Source organism: Sceloporus undulatus, chromosome 2 (genome assembly GCF_019175285.1).
Source record: "Sceloporus undulatus isolate JIND9_A2432 ecotype Alabama chromosome 2, SceUnd_v1.1, whole genome shotgun sequence".
Taxonomy (NCBI): Eukaryota; Metazoa; Chordata; class Lepidosauria; order Squamata; family Phrynosomatidae; genus Sceloporus; species Sceloporus undulatus.
In genome coordinates this window covers 183,291,573-183,317,716 of record NC_056523.1, presented here as the reverse complement: position 1 = coordinate 183,317,716, position 26,144 = coordinate 183,291,573, and the positions used below count along the sequence as shown (strand labels likewise).

Here is a 26,144-nt window from a genome sequence, read left to right as displayed (position 1 = left end):
CTGCCTGTGGCATCAGGGAGTCCAGGAGGATCCCGACCTCTTCGTCTGTCCAGTAGGCGATTCGGACCGGGACCCTCCTGCGTGGCTCTGCCATGTTGATCGCCGTCCTGGGGTCTTGCACAGTTGCGCACGGGTATATATGGGCACCTGCGACTCTGGGCCGTTAGGCCATGGTGGTCCTAGGCCAATGAATCTCTCCCCCAATAGATGTCCTCTGGGTGCCCCATTGATACATTCAAATGGGCCATTAGGAAAGCTTGAATTTGAGGGGGATTGATACATTGTCAAAGGGGCAATTGGCAGTTGGAGCTGATGTATCTTTTTGCCCCAGGAAAACAGGCGCCAGGAGACCTTTTGTGTGTGTGTGTTTGTGTGTGTCCTCCTCAGGCACGTGGCAAAACATGCCCACAGCACAGATCAGGAATGATAGGCAGACTCAAACTGTGGATAATGGGATACATTTATTCATGTGCTTATGCTATTACAGAACAATGCACTCTGACATCACAGATGATGGCATAGGAGCCATCCTTCAGATTCTCCTTGTCAGAAAAAAATCTGCCAGGGCATTCCTCACAGTCTCCCCTGCTTTCTTCTTCTCTGTCTCTTCAAGGGGGTCATGAGCCACTTCCGAATGGGGTAGGCACTGTCAGCCAGTATCAGGGGCCCGATCTGCTGGCCTGTGATGTTGATGCTGGGGTTCCCTGGCACATAGATGCCAGCCTCCATGGCCTCGTAGATGAGAGAAAGTTTAAAGGGGCTTGGGCGCTTTAAATGCGCAGACAGGCTTTCTGCCGCCGCTGCTTAGTGATGCAGCTGCGAAGCTGCGCACTTCTCATGCGGCAAAAGAAAAAAAAAGCCACGATTTGGGCCGCCCGTGTGGAAGCTGCCTCTCTTTTTGCAGCGTCCTCCGAGGCGGTGGTATGGAAGCTCCGGGTCCGAAACGGACCCAGGTGAGGCGTCTTCACTGCCCCCCGTGTGGAAACCCCAACACCTGAAGCACGCCCCCGGGGCGGGCCGTCTGGAGGCTTCACATTCAGCTAAATACACCTCCAAGACGTCCTCCCCTGCCCGTCTGTAACCCGCCAGAGGGATGGTGCCATTCTGCCCTGCTACTGACCCCACTTTCCTTAAAACAGTATATCATGATTATAGCATTGCACCAAAGGAGGACTCTAGTGTCCTTTCTGCTCCAGGAGACACTGCTTTTGTTTTTGTTTTTGCTTTTACTGCTCAGGCCTTTTAAACCATGTTCTGGTTTATAGCATTATTTGGGGTTGGGTTTTCATTTCTTCACTCTTTATTGTAAGACTCTTTTGATTTTGTTATTAATTTTTTGTTGGTTTTATTTATTTATGTACAGTACTGCACTTATGTGATTTTAAAAAAAATATTGTTGTAAGCTGCAGCACATATGTAAAGCAGAAGGTGAGTGGAGCTGATGGTGGGTATATAGAACATCCACTGCAGTGAAATGTTTAACTCTCTAAACCAGGGATAATCAATCAGGGGCATTGTCTCAAAAATTCAGGGGACCTTTCACATTACACAGTTATAGCAGTATGATTCCACTTATAGCAGTATGATTCTGCTTTAACTGTCATTGTAACAACCTGTGGTATCTTAGGATTTGCACTTTAGGAAGGCACATGTAAAATTCTTAGCCAGAGAGCTTCTCTGGTGGCTCTGATCAAACTACAAACCCCAGGGTTCCATAGGAAGTTGCCATGGCAGTTAGTGGAATCATAGTGCTAGAATTCTGTAGCGTGAAAGGATTCTTGGAGACAAGTGACCAAAACATAGTGATGCTGATGTTGGTGAGATTTATCTGCTAGCATTCCTGTATATTTGGAGGCTGCTGTCAAAATCACATTTGGAAGTAAGGTTCATGCAACTCTTGTGTGTGGAACTGGTTAGCTGAAAGCAGCAGACAGTGAGGCCACAGCAAACCAACCTTACTGGAATCTCATACTCCCTTTGTTTGGTGTTTGCCCATTGATCTGACAGCTAGAGGAAGTTGGACCTTTGGATGGATTTGGCAGTAAGTGGCATGCATCCAATGAAGTGATCCGCATCACTCAGGAAATTCATTTGCGTCAGTCCCACATGTCTGCCTAAGAAAGCTGGCTGGCTGTCCCATTTTGTTCACTTTTGGCAGGTTTCTGTTTTATTTGCTTTCCCCTTTTGTCAAATGGACAAGACAATGGAACAGTGTTGTGAAGGAGTGAAAGGGGAAAGGATTCCTCCTTGTTTACACTGGGGGGGGGGAATGGGCAAATGAGGGCAATATCTTTCTGGAGATTTGTCTTCACTATTTGCTGGATCATATTTTGAAGTGATTGCCTGATTGCTGAAAGGAAGCCAGAAGTGGTACTGTTTAACTTTTGAAATGCTGGCTTCTCTACTATTTCTAGAGTTTTGTCAGGTCCTGCTTAGCAACTGGCACATAAAGAAAAATACATGCCATTTTTGTGGTTATATTCACTGCACATGCAAACTTTAGGGAACATTTCCAGTTGAGACCTCTTAAATGCCAAAGAGCCAAACCTGGGTGTAGTTCTAGGCCTCCCCTGATAAATGTTACTGCTGTAACATAAGATTTATTGATCATAAATGATGCAACAGGTAGGACACAGCAAAGGAGCATTCCAGCACTTTCATGGATGGAGTCCACCATCCAATGGTAGAACTGGACCCTCAAACAAACTACACCCAGCTTATCCCATGGCCAACAATCAAATTCTCTATTGCTGGTCATGTGGGGTGCCTGGGTTTGGTTGCACCCCCTCTCCAGCTGAGGTTGGTGGAGGATGGGCTCTCAAAGTTTTATAGTGCAGAAGCAAACAAAGAAGGTCAAAATGTGCCAACATGACTCATCCACCCCATAGCCATGAGAACAGTACAGTACAAACCTCTTACCAATAGAGACAAATTCACATTCCCCCATTCCATCCTCAGATTTAGTATTTTTTACCAGCCTCAAACTGCAATGAAAATCTAAAAATTATCCAAACAGGTCACTGATACAAATGAAACTGTCCAATAATAATAATAATAATAATAATAATAATAATAATAATAATAATAATAATAATAATAATAATAATAATAATATTTCCCACCTCTCCCTGCGGATCGAGGTGGGATTACAACATAAAATAAAGTACAAAGACACAATAAAAAATTCAATGACCCCTAGACCCTCTAACCATTAAAATAATAAAAATTCAATACAGTTAAAATAATTACATCAATAACATAATCTAAAATAATCAAGATGGACAGTTAAAAGTGGTTAAAGGCGGATGGGGCTATCCTTCTTCAGGAGGTCAGTCTGGGAAGGTCCGCTGGAAGAGATCTGTCTTGACTGTCTTTTTGAAGGCATCTAGGGTGGTGATAAGATGGATCTCTTCTGGCAAGTTATTCCACAATGCTAGACAGCTGTTAACATTTGACCCTAATGATAGCAAAACTCATCTGCCTGATGGCAGAAACCCATCTCACTACAGGGTACTCTGGAAAGAGACCTCCCTTTGAGAGCCAAGCTACATATTTGGTTATAGGTGCTGACTTGGGAATCCAGATCTTCTCTAAATAACAACAAAGTGGCACAGAGTAGGGTATAATCTGCAATATTGAATGGATGCTTAACCCTTCCCCCTGCCCACACTATTCTCCTCTCCCCACAGTTGTTTTTCCCTTATGGTGACAAGCATGCATCTAGAAACATAATAGAGGGACCAAGTGCCTGGGAAGAGAGACCTGATATGGAAAACTGGTGGTAGGGGGAGAATTAAACATCCCCACTTCCTCTTGATGCTCCTTCTTCATTCTGATACTCTCCTGCATATCCCATCCCTCTCCCCTTTGCAACTGCTGGGAGAGCAAGTATGCAACATGCCTCTCATGCCAGTAGGGGGTGTCCTTTTCCACTATCAATATTGTCCAAGCCCCATGGTCACAAGGGAAATGCTCTGAGACCATTATCTATTATGCTCAGAGCTAGGCACTAGCATTAATAGTATCTGAATTCAGTCAAGTCTCCTTAAATATTTAGGGAGTCTGCCATTGGTGCAGTGGTTCTAAAACATGGGTGTTGGACCCCCAGGGTGGGTACGAGAGTAGTTCATGCAGGGTTCAAGACTTGGGGCTTTTATCCTTCCTGCTCTTCCTCTTTTCAAACCTTTTAAAGTGTAAAATTTGCACATGTAGTGGGTGAAATACTGAATTTACTTAAACATTAGTTCCTTATAAAATGTTAAAATATGAATACACATGAATGTGTGAATGAAAATATGCACACTAAATAAATAAATAAAAATATTCATATACTAAGTTGAGTTGGGGGGGGGATGTCCACATGTAGGTGTAAAGGGGGTCACAAGGGTAAAAGTTTGAGAACCACTGCCTTAGTGTGTTTTGCATTTTTTCTTAAAGCATTTTGGAATTTTGCACTGAGATCTCCTAATAGACCTCTCTGCAGCATCCAGCATCTATGAAGCAACATAAGTAGCTGAATCATCAGGCAGCAGGTTCCAGAAGGTTAGCCATTGTTTTTATATCACAAACCCCTACTGCATGTCATTCTTGATCCCATGTATGGACCTGGCATTTGCAAAATGGAATTAAGTGTGGTGGAAGTATTTTAACTTTTGGTTTTCAGTTGTCAAACTATCTATGAATTATGATATCTCTCAACCCTCCTAGTATGTTGGGGAGGCATTGCTTCTCCTATTTATTAAGTCATTCTTCTTCAGTAATAGCCCCGCCCCGGAGGGTGGAAGCTCCACCCCCGGCATGTGGCCCCGCCCCAGAGGGTGGAAGCTCCACCCCTGGCACGTGGCCCCGCCCCGGAGGGTCAAAGCCCCCCCCCCCAGCCTCCCCCCCCCCCCGTCGCCTGAGGGACAGCAACCCGGCCCCCGGCTCAAAAAGGTTGCCTACCCCTGCACTGAGCCATGGCAATTAAATTTGTGTCTACCTGGATTATTTCTGCAGTGCAAATACAGCCTGAGACATTTTGAAAGCAACTAAAAAAGAGGGAGGATAGGGGGATTTATAGCGATGTCCTATACCCCCAATTGGGATAGTTGGGGGTATATGTACTGCTAAAGAAACCAAAGACAGAAGCTGTAACTTCAACTTCCTTTCTGAAAAGCTCATGGATCTCCACTCAGCTATATTCATAGTTTTGCATGGAAGCATGAGTTATAAGGTCTTGTATTTCTCCTTCTCTTACACACATTTATATTCTGCTTTTCCTCCAGTGATCTAAAAGCAAAGAGAGGGGGGAAAAGAGAAAGTGATTTAGAACAAGCCTGGTTTAAGTTCATTCAGGGATTTCATAGCTGAGAGCAGAACAGAATCCAAATTTTTCTACTCCTAGTCTAAATAAGGACCCATTCACACTATATAATTTCAGCATTATGATTCCACTTCAACTGCCCTGGCTGACTTCTATAGAATTCTGGGATTTGTAGTTTGGTCAGAGGCACCAGGAGAGCTCCCTGGCTGCAGATTTTCCCCTAACCTACCAGTCCCCCTGATTCCATTGGAAGTTGCCATGATAGTTAAAGTTGAATCAGAGTGCTAATAATTATGTAGTGCATAAAGGTCCTAATATTATACTTATTATGATGCATTGGCTTTCATAATTTTATTGTTATCAATTTTCATATTTCAGAAGTTTGCTTTCCTACATGTGGGTATATTGGAAACACCTCCCCCCCCCCTCAATTCTAACAAGGAAATTGAAGGCTTGCAAAGTAAGTCTTGTCTTTAGTTTTTTGTGGGGTTTTTTGGGCTATGTGGCCATGTTCGAGAAGAGTTTCTTCCTGACGTTTCGCCAGCAACTGTGGCTGGCATCTTCAGAGAATGTTTGCCTGGAAAGGACTTGGGTATATATATTGTGTGATCTGGAAAGGCAGGAGTGATTTTCATGTGTATTGTTCTATTGCTAATGGCAGGCCTCAAGGAGGTGGGGGTCTGCAAAAGAGGATTAGTGTCTGCTTGATAGTGCTCATTGTCTGCTGGGAGATTTCTCATTTGCATTTGTTGACTCTTCCTCTTGCTATTTTTCAGGACTGGTAGCCAAACTTTATTTACTTTAAGGGTTTCCTCTTTCCTGTGGAAATTGTCCAGGTGTTTGTGGATTTCAATGGCTTCCCTGTACATCCTGACATGGTAGTGGTTGGCATGGTCCAGAACTTCAGTGTTTTCAAACAGTATTTTATGCCTAGGATGGTTTGTGGCATGTTCTGCCACTGCTGATTTTTCTGGCTGGCCCATACTGCAGTGTCTCTTGTGTTCCTTGATTCTTGTTTGCACACTGCGTTTGGTGGTCCCTATGTAGACCTGTCCGCAGCTGCATGGTATGTGGTAAACTCCTGCACCTGTGAGAGGGTTTCTCTGGTCTTTGGCTGAGCAAAGCATTTGCTGGATTTTCTTCGTTGGTTTGTAAACCATTTGTAGGTTGTGCTTCCTCACCACTTTGCCTATTCTGTCTGTGACTCCTTTGATGTATGGTAAAAATACCTTCCCTTTGGGTGGCTGCTTGTCTTCACTTCTCTGGGTATTCCTGGGCCTGGCAGCCCTTCTGATGTCTGAGCTGGAATAACCATTGGCCTGTAGAGCCAGGTCCAGATGCTTCAGTTCATCTTCCAAGAAGTGGGGTTCACAGATGAGTTTTGCTCGGTCTACCAGTGTTTTGATTGTGCTTCTTTTTTGTCCTGGGTGATGGTTGGAGTTCTTGTGCAGGTATCTGTCTGTATGTGTGGGTTTTCGGTATACTGTGTGACCCAAACGTAAGTTCAGTTTGCGGATGACTAGTACATCCAAGAATGGCAGTGTTCCTTCCTTTTCTTTTTCCATAGTGAATTGGATGTTGGGGTGATGTTGATCAATATACAATATATATACAGTGGTGCCTCGGGATACGAAATGATCGGGTTACGAAATTTCCGGGATACGAAAAAGTTGGATTGGCAAAAACTGTTTCGGGTTACGAAATATTTTTCGGGTTACGAAATTCATTTCGGCGCGAAATTCAAATGCTGCAAAGTGCAGCTATAGGCTTTCCAGTGCTAACGGAAAAGTGTTTCGGGTTACGAAATTTTCGGGTTACGAAAGGAATGGCGGAACGAATTAATTTCGTAACCCGAGGCACCACTGTATATACCCAACTCCTTTCCAAGCAAGCATTCTCTGAAGATGCCAGCCACAGATGCTGGCGAAACGTCAGGAAGAAACTCTTCTAGAACATGGCCACATAGCCCGAAAAGCCACAAAAAAAACTATTGATGCCAGCCATGAAAGCCTTTGACTTCACATAAGTCTTGTCTTGTTGGTCTTTCAGATTGTGCCTAGTTAGTCTCTTGCTGTGAAGATTGTGCAATTTTAGAGAATCCTTTACATTCCTTTTTGGATCTTTTTTTTTTGGGGGGGGACATTATCTCCGTGAAATATTAGCAGAATTACAAAACCAGTTTATATAAGGAACAAAGTAATTCTAACATTTATTCAGGAGAAGCTGATAGTACTGGTAGGCAGATCTTGGAAGAAATACCATGGAGAGACGGAAGTGTTGGTAACTGTAGTGCTTCCTCCAAATGAAATACGCAGAATGGATGAAATTATATATTTTTAGTTGGGTCATGTGGTTGTTTCAGAGCCCAGGCATATCATGAGCTGTTTTGCTAACACAGCTCTTGAGCTGTTTGTCTACCCACCCAACCCTTTTTTAACAGCCGGAATAATATAATGCTAAGCAAAACTACTCTCAAAAACATTACAAGGGTCTTACTTTTTTATACTAGAAGTCTCTTGATGTCTGTATTCTCTTTCCACAAGGGAAGATATCTTCTGGATACTACAAAACATGGCCTGAAGCCTGCAATTTAATGTTTCCCATCTGTTATTTATAAATCTTGCCTTCATAGGTATATTTTTCTTGAACATACAGATTTCAAATATCCCTTGACAGAGCTATCTTCCCTGAATTTATGAAATCCTATTTTAAAAGGCAATAAATAGTGCAGTAATACATTTGATAGTCCTGATGAGAAATCTGTTCTTAGGACAAGAGGCTACTGTTAGAACAGAATATGGAGAAACAGAATGGTTCCCAATTGGCAAAGAGGTCAGACAAGACTGTATTTTATCACCCTGTTTGTTCAACATGTATGTAGAAAATATCATACAAAGTGGAGGTTTATACTCAGAAGAAGGAGATGTGAAGATAGGAAGAAGGAACAGCAACATTGTAAGATACGCAGATGACACAGTACTTCTAGTGGAAAACATTATAAACTTGGAACAATTACTATGGAAAATTAAAGAAGCAAGTGCAAAGGCAGCACCACATTTGCAATGAGGTGCTGGAGAAGAGTGCTGAGAAGATGGCTGAACATTAAAAGAAAACAAAAATAATGACAGATGATTTACACAAATACAACCGAAACAATGAGGAAATCCAAGTAGTTAAAGATTTCCCATACCTGGGATCAAACATTAATCAGAACAGACTTCAATTAAGAAATCAGAAGAAGACTAAGAATGACAAGGGAAGCAATGGATGAGCTAGACAAGATCCTAAAGAATAAAGAATACAACTGAGCACTGAAGTTAGAATTGTGAAATTCATTGTATTCCCCCTTCACTATGTATGGATGTCAGAGCTTGACAGTGAAGAAAGCAGATAAAAAGAAAATCACCACATTTGAGATGTGGTGCTGGAGAAGAGTGCTGAGCAGACAAACCAGTGGATCCTTGAACAGATCAAGGCTGAACTCTCCCTGGAAGCCAAGATGATTAAACTGAGACTGCTGTACTTTGGCCATGACTCTTTGGAAAAGGCAATAATGCTAGGAAAGGTAGAAGGTAGTAGAAAGAGGGGAAGACCATACGCCAGGTGGATAGACTCAATTTGGAAGGTCATGGGCCTGAATGTACAAGAACTAAGCATGGAGGTAGAGGCTGGGGGGCTTGAAGATTTCTCATCCACAGAGTCAGCATGAGTTAAGGTAGACTTGAAGACAGTTAATACATACAGTAGTGCAATCCTGTTTATTCAACTGAGTTTAAAGAGACATGCCCAGCATTGTGTAGTGGTTTGAGTGATAGACTATGACTCTGGAGCCCAGGGTTTGATTGCTTGGCCATGAAACCCACTGGGTGACCTTTTACAAGCCACATGCTTTCAGCCTCAGGGGAAAGCAATGGCAAACCTCCTTTGAACAAATCTTGCCAAGAAAACCTTGTGATAGGTTTGCCTTAGGGCAGCCATAGGTTGGAAACAATTTGAAGGCTCACAAGAACAACAAAACATAAGTACATAAGTACAGTATTTCAGTCTTAATGAATAGTATCTTGCAGGAGTGAATTTCATTCTCTCTCTCTCTCTGTGGAGTTTATCAGACAAGGGAAATTGGAAGTATAATCCAATGGCAATCTGAACGCAATCATGGAGTTTAACGTTATTGCGTGATAGCATACTAAACGTAATTTCGGGCAATGGGAAGTCAGTCCGAGTGCAATCATGGGGTTTCACATTACTGCGTGATAGACTACCACATGCAAATTCGAGCAATGGCATGCTATTTTCGGGCAATGGGAAGCCAATTCGAATGCAATTCAAATTCACATAAATTCGCTGAACTAGTGAATTCACGTGAATGCATTCTGGCCCCACTTTCTTTTCATTCAAAATTAAGAGAAATTCCTCATGTGTGATAAAGTCCTCTGTGTGTGTGTTTGAGAGAGAAAGAGAGAGATTTTGGCTAACCAATTTTTTTTATTATGGCGTTGAGTGGAAAATGTCTTTGTTTTTCTGTACCATTTCTGATTTTATAAATTACCAAGTCTCCCCATTAGGTGTCGATTATATCACAGAATTACTTTGAGGCAAACTCAGTTGGGCTTAGTTCGGAGACTTGTTCTATAGAATTGCAAGGCTAATAACCTTCCCCCTCCTCTGCCTACCTGAACCTGGTGTTTCCCATCCTGGTGCCCTTGAGAGGCTTTGGACTACAACTCCAGCCACAGGAATGATGGGGGCATTTAATCCTATTTCTTTGGAGGGGCCCCAGTTAAGAAAGGCTGCCTTACCTTCTTCTTCATAAGAAAGCTAGTCTAAGCCCATAATTTCGAATGGGGCAGGATTCTTCCTGTAGTATCTCATGACACACTTAGGGGCTGATTCCATCATTGGACAGTGGCAAGATGAAAGGATGACTTGGACGTGTGGCGGAGCCTTTGCAGATGGAAAGGCTTAAGGTTACATCAGACAGATAGATTGTTGTGGAATCTGTTTGTCAGCCATCAAGGGCTGAGTAACTGGTGATGTGTGAAACAGTTCACCATTTGGTAGGATAGGTTAGGAGGTAACTCCCTCTTTGTAGAGGCAGACTTCTTGTTAGCAACCCAAATGTTTCTCCTTTGCTAACTACATTCAAAAGTTATACATTCAGAAGTGCTGGTGGTTGAGGAGCCTCTGTTCAGTGATCCAGTCAGCCAGCCACATTTGTTCTCATTTACTGCAGGCCTTTCTTGGATCCCTTTTCATGGAGTCTCTGTCACACCAACTCTGTCTTGCATTCTGGAGTAAGCACTACTTCACCTCACTTGACAGGTATTGTTTTCCTTTTTGAGACCTTCCTGTGTTTCTTTGTGTTAATAGCAACCATGTAAATTGCAAGATACATATTTAGCTGGTAAGAGTCAGAACCAGTCCAAAAGAAAGGGGATATGTCTTCCCTGGACAGTTCTTCATCATCCTTTCTCACTGATCGTGAGACAATGCATTTCACCAGCCCTGAGGGCTGCAAACTAGTTTAAAGGATTCAGAAATGGCCACGTTACACATCCAGAGTTCTGTCCTCTGAACAAGGGCGTAACCAAGCAATTTGGGAGAAAAGGATGACAGGCATCCCCTTTCTTCTCCCCACCACCTACTGAAGCAATTGCCTTTGTCTAATGCTAGAGCTGGCTCTGGTGATAATATAGTTCTAGTTGTTGAAAGCCTAATATTTTTGACATGGGTAGGAGAATGTGCACTGATGCGCTTGTGAATATTTATGGGCGCTTTATGGCTAGATAGTGTGGACCATGAGTCTGTGGCTAGCAGCTGTCTCCCTTACCACTGTAACTGTGATTTCTCTGTGTTTTAAAACCAATGACCATAAGACAGACTTGGCTCCCAAAGACTGTTTTTTCCAGCTGCCTACTACCCTGCACAGTTTTAGTTCTGGTCTGTGGAAAGTGGGGATGCCTACAGTTTCACTGTAAGAGAAAGGAATGGAATTTAAAAGGACTGGAGAGAAAGGTATGGTAACACTTTCATTCTCCATCTCTTTTTGGACTTCATACTGAGTGTTGCAGGCTTTCTCAAGCACAACTGGACTGGGTAAATCTTTGTGTGTGTGATGCCATCATTATTATAGAATCTTGCTATCTGGGAAGGTGTCCACAGGTTACCTGTCAGAATGTACTCCTTGTTCCTCAACCACTGTCTACTAGAGAATAGGCTAGAAGGGTTCTGCAAAAGTAAGTACAGTGGTACCTCGGGATACGAAATACCCAGGTTACGAATTTTTCGGGATACGAAAAAATCCCATAGGGAATTATTGTTTCGGGTTACGAAAGTTTTTTCGGGTTACGAAAAAACTCCGGCGCTATTTTAAATGGAGCCGCGGCGGAGCCGCGGCTTTTTCCCCATTAGCGCCTATGGCATTTCGGCTTACGAAGGCTTTTCGGGTTACGAAAGCGGCCGCGGAACGAATTATTTTCGTAACCCGAGGCACCACTGTATCAGTATTTCCTTCTTTAAAGCAGCAACCCCTCAGTAATAACATTGACATTGATGTAATATAAGAATATAACAGCAATTGTATATTAGTTTGATTACCTGTAGACAGCAAACACATTCAAGATGAATGGAAGTATGTAAAGATTTAAATAGTAAGATTTCTGTGCTATAGAAGGAGGATCAACCTCTCTAAACATAACTTTATATAATTTAAGAATATATGTATGACTGGGGAATGTTAGAGACTAGTCAAGGTTAAGACGAGAAAAAGAAAATGGATGTTATTTAGAGTGAGAAACTGTTTGGAAGTTTACATGAAGACAAGATTTACTTTTATATGCTTTCAATATACTTTGTCTTTTAATTTTATTGAATGAATAAAAATATTAATAAAAATATTGTCAGCTCCTCTGACCAAAAATAAAATAAAATACGGAGTAGAAACATGAGGCATTTTAAATGAAAAGTTTGATTCATAGGTATCCAAACTCTATACGAAATATCACTTCCACATTGAACAATCCCTGCAGTGGATTAGCTTTGGACGTAACTCTACTCCTGCTGTTTCGTACCCTGATTGGCTTACAATATGTGAGGATTAGGATGGAGTACGTTGTCTATTTGTGTGGGACTAATATGAGCCCTCCAAATACTTTTAAGCTCCTTAAAGCTATAAGCAACCATTTCAAAGCTGTCTTGATTTTTTAAAAAAAGGATGGTGTATGCCCCATTGGAAACAAACAGTTTCAATTTGACATTTGCAAACCTGTATGATGTGCACAGAGTCTTCCTGCTGAGCTGTTGGGTATTCTGTGAAGGAAACTGCATGTGGTTGGTCAACGGCAGCAAATGAAGGCAGCCTGGTCACACCAAAATAGTTGAGGATGAGTCAATTTTTTCCCCTTTACACAGAGGAAAGAATGCTATGTGTCTCAGAAAGCACCGTAACAAACCACTGAATCAAGGGTTTAATCACGCAAATAAACAGAACAGCCTCGCACTGGCGTTGGTGGATCAGATTTTATTTTAAAAACATGGAAGAAATACATCTAATTCATTTACTACACATTTCCTATATGGTAAAGGCACAGCTGGGAGTCAGGATTAGTAAAACTATGATTATACTGCTGCAACTATCACTATAACTTCTAAGGACTTTATCACATGGTTGAAATCGGGGGTTTAAAAAGGCACTTTCCTGAGACATTCATGTGATCACAGGAAAGATTTTCCCACACATTGCAAATAGAGAAGACTTATCCCAGGAAGAACCAGGAATGCTCCAGCAACAAATCATTCACAGGGAAATTCCTTGTGAATGATTTGTTGGAGCATTCCTAGTTCTTCCCAGGATAAGTCCTCTCTAAGCGTGATGTGTAGGGAAATCTTTTCCATGATCATGCAAATATATTGGGAAAATGCTTTTTTGAACCCCCATTTTCCACCAATTTACCCTGTGTGATAAAGCCCTAGAGTAATTACAGTTATTGTTGCACAACTATTACTAATTTTACAAATCAGTAAATTGCTACTAATATTAGTGACAGCATTAACAACACCAATCATCATTATAATCTGTGTTATTGTAAGAAATATTCAGAAGCTCTGAATACCTTTGAATACCTTACTCCACTATTAACATTACCAAGGAATACAGTAAAAAAATCATTATAGCTGTTACTTTTGATATTGTTCATAATAGTAGCAATTTACGCAAACAGAAAAGAAAGAATACAGATGGAGGGAGAGATGCAGGCTCAGCTCCGTCAGGCCTGGCCTAGATTAAGAAGCAGAGCCCTCCCTCTTGTCCATCTGCCTTGGTCCAGGCCTCAGAGGGAGAGAAGGATTGCTGGACCTGATTCCCTTCCCCAAGGCCATTCCCTTCTCCTTTTGTGTCCTGTCTTTATAGATTGTAAGCCTGAGGGCAGGGAACCGTCTAATTAACCATTTGTAAACTGCTCTGAGAACCTTTGTAGGTGAAGAGTGGGGGGTATAAATACTCCAAATAAATAAATAAATAGGTTTTATTATTTTTGATATTGTTATTAATAGCAACAATAAAAGTCCCAAAGTGGCATGTTCTTTAAGTATCCAGTTGCTGCCTTACATGAATAGTTCCATGTTTTGATAAAATAAGTCTTTGGAAATCCATTCTCTTGTGTAGCTAACTAGACTTGATTTTCAGGTTTTATTGTGTAAGGTGTGAAAACATCCTGGTGTTATACTGGTTTTTGTATTTCCCCAATACACTTGTTTGCTACTCACTCATTATGTGTTTTATTGGAGTATATGGTTGTCAAGAGGTGCATCTACACTATACAAACAATGCAGTATGACACCACTTTAAGTGATGTAGCTCCATCATATGGAATCTTGGGATCTGTAGTTTTACAAAGCCTTTCACCTTCTCTGCCAAAGAGTGCTGGTGCCTCACAAAACTACAAATCCCAGGATTTTGTAGGATGGAGCCATTGAAGTTACAATGGTGTCAAACTGCATTATTTCTACAGTGTAGATGTAACCATTGTCTGTGTCCATTCACTGCCAACCAGCAACCTTGCTTGCTCCTGAGTCCAGAATATGTATGTATGTATGTATGTATGTATGTTTTTGTTGTGTGCTTTCAAGTCGTTTCTGACTTATGATGACCCTAAGGCGAAGCTATCATGGGTTTTTTTTGGTAAGATTTGTTCAGAGGAGGTTTGTCATTGCCTTCCCTGAAAGAGTGTGTCTTTCCCAAGCTCACCCAGTGGGTTTGATGGCTGAGCTGGGAGTCGAACCCTGGTCTCCAGAGTGACAGTCCAACACTCAAACCATGGGCTACCCTTGTGCCTAGTCCAGAAACTTCAATTAGTTAAAAATATGGCAGCCAGGCTAGTCACTGGGAGAACTAGAAGTGACCACATAACACCTATTTTAAAATCGCTTCACTGGTTGTCTGTCAGTTTCCAGGTGCAGTACAAGGTGTTGGTTATGACCTTTAAATCCCTACCTGGCTTGGGTCCAACCTATCTATGGGATCACTTCCTTCCATATCATTCACAGCCGTGCACTCAAGTCCTCTGGGCAGAATCTACTGCAACCTATAAAGACCAGTCTGACTGCAACGTCCCAGAAAACCTTTTCTTCAACTACTCCCAGATTATGGAATGGCCTGCTGGAGGAGATCCATGATATTACCAACTTGGACAGCTTTAAAAAGGCTATCAAGATTGATCTCTTCTGGCAGGCCTTTCCTGAATAGCAAATCCGCCCACCAATTGAATCTATCATCCCACTGAGTACTCTGCAGCCCCATCTGCCCATCTCTGAATATTTTAATGTATTGTTTTTAATGCCTAATGTGTTTAATTGATGGTTTAGGGGAAGTAGGGAATAATTGGGATATGGGGTATTGTATGTTTTCTTTTTAATTGTAAGCCACTTTGATTGTCCTTTTGACAGAGAGGCAGGGTAAAAATAAAGCTTTTATTTATTATTTATTAAACCACTGTGCCACTAGCTTACTCTCTCACACACACATACGTGCGTGCGCACACTCACACTTTAACAAGGTAATGTTGGCCTACTTGTTCATGTTAGAATCTGGGAACTAGTGAATGATGTGGTTGGTGTTGTCTAAAGCTGTTGTCCTTTAAGCCAAAGCCATCTACCAGAGAAGAGAGAGCTACATAGCATGATTTGCAGGCGATCCATTCTGGAAACCAATGTGAATCCAGAAAAATGCAAATGTTTGAGTACCCATTGGTTACAATGGAGGCACATTCTCGCACATGCCATTTTGTCCCTTCCCAATTGCTGTCACAAAGGAACAAGACTGCGGACTCCAAGTCTGTGAATTGGGAGGGATGAGTGTAGTATTGTCTTATTCAAAAAAGTTGTAGTAAGGTTTTGGTTTCGTCTAGTTCATAAGAGCGGATTTAATTTTTCTTCCACGTTCTAGCAGATATGGTGGCTTTAAAGCTACTATTGCTTGCCTGTGTTATTGCTTCTGTGCATCCAACATAGTTTGTATATATATTTTAAAAGCCAAATAGGTGCCATAACTCTTGAATGCTCTTTCTTCAGCCTTTGACCTTTCAGATTGTTTGGACTACAACTCCTATAGTCCCCTACCATTCACTATTTGCAGTGGAGTTGTTGAGAGTTATAGCTCCAAAGATCTGGAGGGCCAAAGATTCCCCTTTCTTACAGTAAAGTTCACCTTGAACATCCCTGCAGAAAGAAGAGAGAACATGACATAACATATAGCACGCATCTCCTGATCAAAGAAACACCACCTATTTAATAGGTACAGTGTCTTATTTTCTCACTGTGGGTGTGGCTGAAGGGCAGTTTTATGATTCTTAGTTTGGCACTCCAGCAAATGTGTGGGAAGCTTCTTTAGAGAGGCAAGGAACCTTTTGGTGTGGGTGCCCTGGAATTGTCTGTGCAGATTCCACACCTGTTGCCAGTGCTTCTGCAGCCAGTGCTTCTGCAGCCAGGTCCCAAGCATTGCAAATCCTGCACTTCTCTGTTTCTTTTTTAAAACCATGCTATGTTTCCTCTTAGGAATTTCCAGTTGCTAGCTTCTGTTCAACTGGAATATAAACCTTAACTTGCTTTAAAAAGACACCCTTGTTCCTTTACAGTCTTCAGAAGCCCTGCTCATTTGCCCACCAGTAGAACAGATTTGGTTAACAGGCAAGAGTTGGGTTGCCAAGTCAGAACATCCCAGGTCCTAAGACTCAGAAGAATGAGGAGTGAATATATGAGGAAGGAACATCAATAATTTAAAATATACAGACAGCACCATATTACTAATGGAAGACATCACAGATTTGGAACAGTTACTAAGTAAGGCCAAAGAAGGCAGGCAGGTGTACTGCTGAACATGAAGAAAACAAAAATAATGACCATGGAGGATCGACAGAGATTCAACCTTGACAATAAAGAAACCAAAATAGTGAAATAGTTCCCATACCTTGGATCAAACAATGATCATAATGGAGACTGCAGTCAGGAAATAAGAAGACGACTAGGAATGGGAAGGGCAGCTATGAAAGGACGAGAAAAGAATTTAAAGAGTAAAGATATGCAACTGAACACTAAAATTAGAATTGTCCAAGGCATAGTAGTCCCCATCACCATGTATGGATGTGAGGTTTGGACAATGAAAAAAACAGACAAGAAGTAAATTAACTCATTTGAGAAGTGGTGCAGGAGACTAGTGCCAAGGATACCATGGACCAAGACAAACAAATTAGTCCTTGAGCAGATTAAAACAGAAATCTTACTGGAAACCAAGATGGTCAAATGGAGGCTGTCATAGTTTAGCCACATCAAGAGAAGGCAAGACTCATTAGAAAAGGCAGTAATGCTAGGAAAGGTGAAGGGTAGCAAAAAGAGAGGAAGACCTTTCAATCCAGGTTACAGGACCTAAGCAGAGCAATGGAGGACGGGGAATCTTGGTAATGTCTCCTCCACAGGATTGCCATGAATCAAGGTCAGCTCCAGGCCAGTTAACAAGAACAAAAATGATGGTGGTGCTGGGACTAAATCCAGGACTCAGGGATGAACCATTGTTATAACATAGGAGGCTGGCCTTGATGATTTCACAAGAAACAATCCTTGGTGATATGATCAGGTATGCTACATTAAGCATCCATGTTAGCTGTGTGGATATGTCTTTAAAATAAAACACCCAGGTCTACAAAATAGGAAAAGTGCATGCACAGAGACACACACACTTTTCAAGGTAGTCTTTTCATCCTGAGGTTCCTCTCATCCCCTTAACTTTGGAGAAGATGGTCTAAACTAGGCCCTTAATGTTGTTCCTACAATTCTGAAACCTCCTTCCAAGTGACCTATGCAGTAGATATTCAATCACTATTTTATGACAATAACAAATGATTGGTAGGTTTCACTGCTACCTATTGGTAGGTTTGCATGCTACTATGGGTGTAGCATACTATAGAAATTAAAGTGGTTTGACACCATTTTAACTGCCATGACACTATCCTACAGGATCCTAAGGTTTGCAGTTTCATGGGGGATTCAGCCTGGTTTGTCAGAGAAAACTAGTGCATCAGCAAACTACAAATCCCAGGATTCTATAGGATAGTGTAATGGCAGCTAAAGTAATGTCATACTTCTTTAATTCTGTGATGTAGCTTTACCCTATAATGCCTGAAGTGTACTGAACCAGAATTTTCTTGCTATGTTGTATGTTGTCCTGTGTACAAATCTGAACTTGGACAGAGGTCTATAGTTTCCAAAAGGTGGGCTTAACAATTCAAGGTATTGAATTTTTCTATAATTTGGCTAAAAATCTTTAGCTTATTATGCAAAAGGAATCTTGTAGCACCTTGGAAACTAAAAGGAAGTATAGCATAAGCTTTTTGAAGGCCTGGTCTACTTCTTCAGATGCATGGAGACTGTTAGTCTAGATCCACTGCCACAGCAAGTAATTAATGCATTCATTTTAGTTGACAAGTGTTGTTTGTTGTTGTTGTTGCTGTGTGCCTTTAAGTTATTTCCAACTTAGGATGACCCTAAGGTGAACCTATCACAGGATTTTCTTGTTGACATTTGTTCAGATGGGGTTGCCTTGCCTTACTCTGAGGCTGAAATAATGTGACTTGCCTAAGGTCACCCAATAGGTTTCCAGTGACTGGGTGGGGATTCCAACCCTGGTTGCCAGAGTCGTATAAAAATGCTGAAACTGCTGCATTGCACTGGTTATCTAGGAACGTATTAGTGGGTCATTTTTTATTAGTCTTTATGGTGTCACACAGTTTTTATTGTTGTCACTCGGACTACATGAAAGTGGTTTACTCTGTGCTCTTAGATTTTATTATTGTTTTCCATCTAAAAAGATATTCTCTTAAAAATACGGCTGCTGCCAACCAACCTCATTTCTACATCTACAAGTATCCTGACAATGTTTAGTTGAAGCATATTTCCGGTGCACTGGCCTCACACTCAACATTTCCTTACCCATCTCCAGAAGCAGCAGCCAATGGAGCAGGAGAGGTGGTGTTGACGGCAGTGACATCGTATCACACATCTATTGTAATGAAATGTGACTGGGAGAGGTGATGTTGCCATTGGCCATATGATTAAAGTAGTGCGTCATTTAGCCTTTACTTTTTGGCAAGTAAAAGTTGTGGAAGGGGTCAAGCAGTGGAAACGTTTAGCTGCTTAACATATATTACTGGAACGTAATTAATGGTTTAAGGAATTTTTGTATACATGTGTTTTTGTATACATGCCTCCATTTTATTGCCCTGTATGTTTTGTTGACATGTTTTGGTTGTTTTAAGACATTTCCCATATTAGAGAAAGAGAGAGCGAGAGAAAATAAAGTCTAGCAGATAATCCATTGCTGGACCAGTGCCAAGCAGACTGCAGTGAGCCCTTTAGTTTAAAACTCACAGATTAATTGGCAGGCAAGCTTTAATCTGCAATTAAAGCTTCAGCTGATTCATCTACCCATTAAAGAGATCCAAGAATTTAACTCTGGAAAAAGACAGACAGATGTTTAATCAAAGACTACTTTGCTTAGAGTGGGGCAGCATGCAGCAGTACCATCTCACTGTTCAAAAAGTATAAATACACATTAATCTAGTACAGTACAGATATTCTAATATATGTACAAGAGGTTCAGCAGTAGGAAAGTTCTTCCCATTATCTAACATTATTCTTGCTGCTGTTGTTGTCTGCCTTCAAGTGGCCTAGCTCAAGCTTCAGTCAACCTGTTTGTTTTTGATGTGTCCCACAAACTGGCCAGTTGGTAAAGTGATGAATGCAGCAAGAGGAGCCTGGACCAGGTGATTTATTTTTAGCTGCCCATTACCTTTTCTGTCTGGCATTCAGTGAGTCCATTGCTGTGGCATTCCAGTTGCTCATTGTCAGAGAAAGCGGTTTAGAGCAGCCAGGTTGCTGTTGCTTTTTCAAATCCTGCTTCTAGTCTGGTGTTATTTGCCAGAGTTTGTGGTTTTACCATCACATTTTTCTATTTTCAAGTGGGGGGAGAGAGAGGTTGTGTGTGTTTCTTCTCATTTCTGTCTCCTGTTGTCATGGGAAGGAGCTGCTCAAGCACCAGGGGAAAAGGTGACAGCAACAGACGTGGCTGGGTACTCATGCCAACAGCATGAGAACTAGAGGCCAGCTATTATACCCAATAAACATCTTTTGCTGGCCTGCTCTTTTCAGTATGGGTATGCTGAACTTATCATAAAAACGGTCTTAAAGGCAGGAATTTACACCAGGCTGGCCAATGTGTGGCCTTTCAGATGTTGGGCTGCGATTTCCATCAGCCCTATTGAGAACAGCCAGTGGTGCAGGTGATAATGGGAGTTGCAGTCCCAAAATATGTACAGGTCCACAGTTGGTCAGCCTGACCTACATGCAAACATAAATATATACACACGCTGCCACCACCACTTTCCCCTGCAGCCATGCAAGAATTGAAGTCCAGTTGACCAGGACAAAGGCTTGAACTGTATAGTGAGATATTGTGAGAGAGATGTTGAGTGGGCAGGAGACAAACTAAATGGAGTAACCACTTTTTTTGGTTTGGAAAAACAGTAAGTTTGGAGTTGGGATATGAGCAGCCCATTTATCTAAATTTGCTGTCTTAAGTTCTACACAGAAAAATATATGCTACCTGTCTCTCTGTGTGACAAGTTGGAAGCAACTATGAAAACTGCAACACATGTGTCGATATTTAATGCATAATCCTTTATGCTATCATGAGGTGCCATAGGTCTCAGGAAACCTCAGGGCCTGGAACAATCCTGAATTGGCAACACTAACTACATCAGCTAAGGCTGGTGGGAATTGCAATCCAGCAACATCTGGGGAAGGGGCACACATGCCCACCTAGCAATAATGGGACCTTTGACAGCCATGACCAGCTGCTGCAGCCTCTACTTCATTTCCACCCCATCCAGTCTGTTCCTTGCTGAGATTAGCTGGTTGAAATATAACTTCATCTTTGCTTGAACTTGATGTGAGTTCAGTTCTCAGAGGTGCTGATATGTTGCAAGTGAGGGTGCCCTGAAAAGTCCCAGGCTTTGTGTGTGTGAATCCAGTGACTGGCAAACACACCCAGCCCTGCCCTGCATCTCTGCTGAGCAAAGGCATGGCTTTCCCAGCACAGCTGGCTTGGCATTGTGCAAGGCAGGGCATGCAATAGCTGTTTGGATTTCGCTCCTAAACCCCACGCATCAGCAACTAATAATAATTTGTAACCATAAAAAAAGAACACCAACCTGTGTGCAGGCCGCCCACCTGTCTGGCAGGTCATCATTTTTTTTCTTGGGCTGTATATGGTGAAAGCTTCCAGAATGTTGTGGGCATAAAAGAAAGACCAAAAAATAAAATAAAATGGGGGGAGGGTAGGTGCACTGGTAGGGTTGCTAGGTTGTCCCTTTAATGGTTGGGTAGATAAGGGAATTTGAGCAAATCTTGCTTCCTACCTGGTTGCATGACAAGCAGTCCCTGCTGAAATCCCCTCTTCTGCACAACCATTAAAAGGATAGGAGGCTTGTCCCATGTTTTACCTGGCCATCCCTATGTATGGCTGTAATGCAGAGATGGAGAAAGTGTAGCTTCCCAGATATTGTAGGATTGCAACATCTGCATGATCTGTGATTATGGGATTGAAACTCCCATGATCATGCACCACTGGTTGACTGGAGGTGCAATCCAACAAGATCTGCAGGGTCAAACAGTTCCTCATCCCCACTGTGAAGAGAAAGCACTGATGACTGTTGCTTTTACATGCCTTCAAGTTGATTCTGACTTAAGATGACCCTCTCCTAGATATTTCATAGCAAGATATATTCAGAGAAGGTTTGCCATTGTCTTCTTGGTACTTTGAGTGTGACTCACCTGAGGTCACCTAGTGGATTTCTTTAGCCAAGCAAGATTTGACCCCTGGTCTTCCTGAGTACTCCCTAGTTGAACACACATATGATTGTAAGGAAAATGCCCAGTGCCCCTAGTTTACAGGCTTTCCTGACAGTAAGAGCTGTTTGACAGTGGAATACTCTGCCTTAGTGTGTAGCGGAGTCTGGAGGTTTATTAAAGGGAGGCTGGATGGCCATCAGTCTGGGGTGCTTTGATTCTGTGTTACTACAAGGCAGGGGGTTGGAGATGATGAACCTTGTGGTCTCTCCCAACTCTATGACTGTATGATTCTAAGTTCATTTTTCGGCATTTTCAAATTTATTTTTCAGCAATTTCAGGTAGGACTGAGAAAGAGCCTGTGTATAACCCTTGAAAAATGTTGCCATTCAGCATGGGCAATAATGGATTGATGAACACATAATCTAGCTGGGGTAAAGTGGTTTCCTGTGTTCTAGCTGCTTCTGTTATTCTGTTGCCAATTCAAGGTCTTACCATTATTTGAAAGTTCATAACCTAAGTCTCACACGTCCTACATGAATATTTATCATTGGAAGTTAATCCCACTAAGTTCAATGGGACTTACTCCTAAATTAGTGTGTTTAGGATAGCAACTCACACAAGACAGATACATATGTTGACTGTATCACCCTCTCAGACATGACCCCCTCAAGTGGGGGATGTGGATATATGTATAGCATGAGTAGGGGATGTTTTCTGAGTTGATGTTCTTGAATCAAAGCTCCCCTTAGTCCTAGGCAGCTTAGCCAGTGATGAGGGCTGTTGGGACTTGTGGTCCAAAAGCATCTGGAGGCCACCCAGGTATGTAAGATTGCAGCCTTAGAGACTGCTATTTGGATTTAATCTGCCTTACAGAAATAATGCAGTTTAACATTGCTTTAACTACCATGGCTCAATGCCACGGAATGCTGGGATTTGTTGTTTTGTGAGATATTTAGCTTTCTTCATTAGAGAGCTCTGGTGCCACAACAAATTACAAACTCTAGGATTCCATAGGACAGAGCCATGGCAGCTAAAGCAGTCTCAAACTGTATTAATTCTTCAGTGCAGATCAGACCATAGTCTCTTCCCGAGTTACAGCAGGTAGGTCATTTCATCAAGCCCAGTTGGCTATTGCATATGAGAGGAAAACCCCTTGTGGCTCTACCAGATATGGAAACCAACTGAACTAAAGGAAAAGGAGAGCCTTACAGATGCATGCATCTGGAGCTAGGGTTCAGGAGGTCCAGGCTGAAAACCTTCCTCAGCTTTATGAAGGTCAATAACTGAATAAACCAATTGCCTCCAGGGCTGTGGGATTCCTTTTGGGATCTAGGGGAATGTATTAGGCTCAATTTTTTCCATCTGGGCCATGGCTCATCCTGGCTCGTCTGTGAAGGGTTTTATTTCACTTGGCTATTCTCTTTTGTTTAAATTTGTTTTAATGTTTATTTCTTGTAAGCTGCCCTGAGGCTTGGAAAGGTGGCATAACACACACACAAACTTAGTTCTTTTTCTTAGTGATTCTTGAAAAGTCCCTAGTTCTCGATATATGTCCTAGCTGCCTTTAATGTTTTCTTCCTGGAATTTTATTTATGGGGTGAAGGGGATCATATTTGCAAATCTGATTCACCTTCCACTGTGCTAAAGATGTAAGGGTGTTTTTTTTTAGTATTATTATTTCATTCTTGCATGGAATAACAAACTCTTTGAAAATGGGTAAAGTAAGGCGAACGTTTGCTCATTCCCCCCCCCCCCCCCAAATTCAGGATTTTATTATTTTGTTTTTTTAAAAAACCATTTTTACAAAAACTTATTTTGTGCACAACACTCTATCTTTTTTTGTCTTAGAGGGGGAAGAAGTTGTTGAATATTATATCTATAAGTTAAAGACTATAGTATTTGCAATGGGAAAATGCAAATAAAATATTTAATTACTATTAGTAACGTTTTTGTAAAGCAAGGAGTTTAATACAGCATTTACTTGACAAAAAGTACTGTTTTTAATATATATTTACACACACACACACACACACACACACACACACAGTCACCCCTCCGTTTTCACGGACTTTGAGTCCATGTCCCTCGCCATTTGCGGGTGGCAAATGGAGAGGGACAAAACGGGGTGTGCGCCACCATTTAAGCAAATGGGGCTTGGATATTGATTTTCTGTTTTCGCGGAAGGGTCCAGAAAGGATCCCCCGCAAAAACAGAGGGCTTTGTTTGTTAATATGCATTCCCCTGCCAAAAAAAATTCCCCCAATGTGAAAAATATAGGTGAAAATTTTCTCAACAGGATGTCTTGTTGTTTTATGACACTCTCATATCTTATCAAGGATGAAGAAGGCTCTGAGGGTTCCTTTATATCCCCGCTCAGCACTTTCTCAGAGCCGAAGAACTGAAAGCTGCTTGCAGGAGGTTTCGGTTGCTTACTTGCAACCAACCTAAATGTGAGACTGAGAGTGACTGAAAGAGATTGAACCCTCAGCACTTTTAACAAAACAAGAAAGAGAGAGGTGTGTGTGTGGTTTTTTTTTCCACAAGTGAATACATCTATCTGTAGATTAAGGTTCTCAGATGATGATGATGATGATGATGATGATGATTATTATTAACCTTTATTTGCTCCTGTTGGTCTACAGGGCTAGGGAAAGGAATCTCAGGGCAAGCATACTGCTTGAAAAGTGTGTGCGTTTTCCTGATGTTGTGCTTTACATTTGAATGGGATACTCTGTACTTCTGTGGCTGATGTTTAATATGTCCTGCCTACTGACATCATAAGAGGCTGCACCTTTTACATCACAAGCTTGCATGTTTGGGGCCCAGATTTTCAGGAACTGGGCAACCTTACTGTGGAGGGTATGTCTTGACCCTGAAAAAGGCCTCTTGTTCCTGCTGGTCTCCAATTCATGTCCTTTTGTCTACTTCAAGGCTTTTAAGGACTAAACCCTACCATCCCTAGTATTTCATAGAGGAACAGGGCAAGCAAACAACATTTATATACCCTCTACCTGTCCTGATTTGGCAAAGGCAGTCCCAATTGATCCTCTCACATCCTACTTTTTCAGCTGCTTTTAAAATGTCCCAGTTTCTCTCTCTCCTCCACTTTCTCTCTTTTGTTATCAGTTACTTCAACTGTTGCAAACTGAGCTCAAAGTGCAAAAGTAGATTCCACTCAATTAACTGTTAAGGGAGGGGGGAGAAGAAAGTGAGAGCTGGGGCCTTTCCCTTCCCAGTAGGCTGAGACATAAGGAAACTGCTACAGCCTCTCCTAAGCTGCTGTATTCTTCTTCATTGATAACTTTCCCCATTTTGACCCACCCTTTAATATTGCTTGGCCTCACATGTCACAGTTTTCACCTGTGAATTGTTGGAGAATATACATCCCCCATAGAACCAGTGTGGCATAGTGGTTTGAGTGTTGGACTGTGGCTCTGGAGACCAGGTTTCAATTCCCAGCTTGACGATAAAACCCACTGGTTGATCTTGGATATGTTACATACTCTCAACCTCAGGGGAAGGCAATGGCAAACCTCCTCTGGACCAATTTTGCCAAGCAAATCTCCTGATAGGCTTGCACTAGGGGTGCCAAAAATTGAAAATGACTTGAAGGCACATAACAACAACAACAGGAACAACACATCAACTGTAAAACAGTTGTTGGCCCTTTACTTCCAGAAGTTGCCTAATAGCAACTTTGGCAATGAAGTCAAATGCACTGGCTGATCCATGTATCTCTTTTCATGTCTTATTCCCCTTGCATAATTTTGGTTACTGCACATAGAAAATATTTGCTGGAATTGAAATTCTCTCTCTCTCTCTCTCTCTGTGTGTGTGTGTGTGTGTGTGTGAATGCATCTTTGCAGACACTTTTTCAGAGACAAATGGAGAACAGAAATGAAGATGTATATGCCATGAGCATACATATAATGCAGCAATATAAATTGTCTCTGGCAGGGCTAGAACTTTGTATGTGTCTTAAAAGCAACACACAGATGAGAGAAAGCCCTGGGAAGTGACTCCTCTCCCAATGGCACCCCATAAGCCAGGGTATCTGACCTATATCTCTGTCTGCCCCCACAAACTGTTTATCTGGCGATCCTTCCCATGCTTTCGTAATGTCACCCGGGGACCATTTTTCCTCCTAAAACCAGGTGCAAAGTGGTAGAGCTGAGGATTAGTGCTTCACATGTTATTTAGCTCTGGGAATATGGCCCAGATTAGCCACACAAGAGATAGGTAGGTAGGTGTGTGTGCGTTTGCGTGTGTGTGCGTGCGCATTCATGCCATTTTGTTTGATATGATGGCTGCTCTGCTTTGCAATCCCACAGGGGTGGGCAGAAGGCAAAGAGGAATCTCTGCTGCTAGATGAGTGGGTGATTTGCAGAAGATTGGTAAAGATTTCCTGACAATAACAATACAAAAAACAAACAAAAGTTTCAGAAAA

General features: G+C 41.9%; 1 protein-coding gene across 5 annotated transcripts in view; it reads left to right on the top strand.

Moving 5' to 3' along the window:
* The window catches only part of HDAC7 (histone deacetylase 7), a 266,897-nt gene that overhangs the window by 52,858 nt on the left and 187,895 nt on the right, over window positions 1–26,144 (top strand). The window contains exon 1 of one of the 5 annotated variants that reach the window (XM_042448012.1): window positions 4,520–4,542. The exons of the other annotated variants lie outside the window; for them this stretch is intronic. The gene's annotated coding sequence lies outside the window, so the exon portion shown is untranslated. Of the gene's footprint in view, window positions 1–4,519; window positions 4,543–26,144 lie in introns of those variants that run through there. 5 annotated transcript variants of the gene reach the window in all.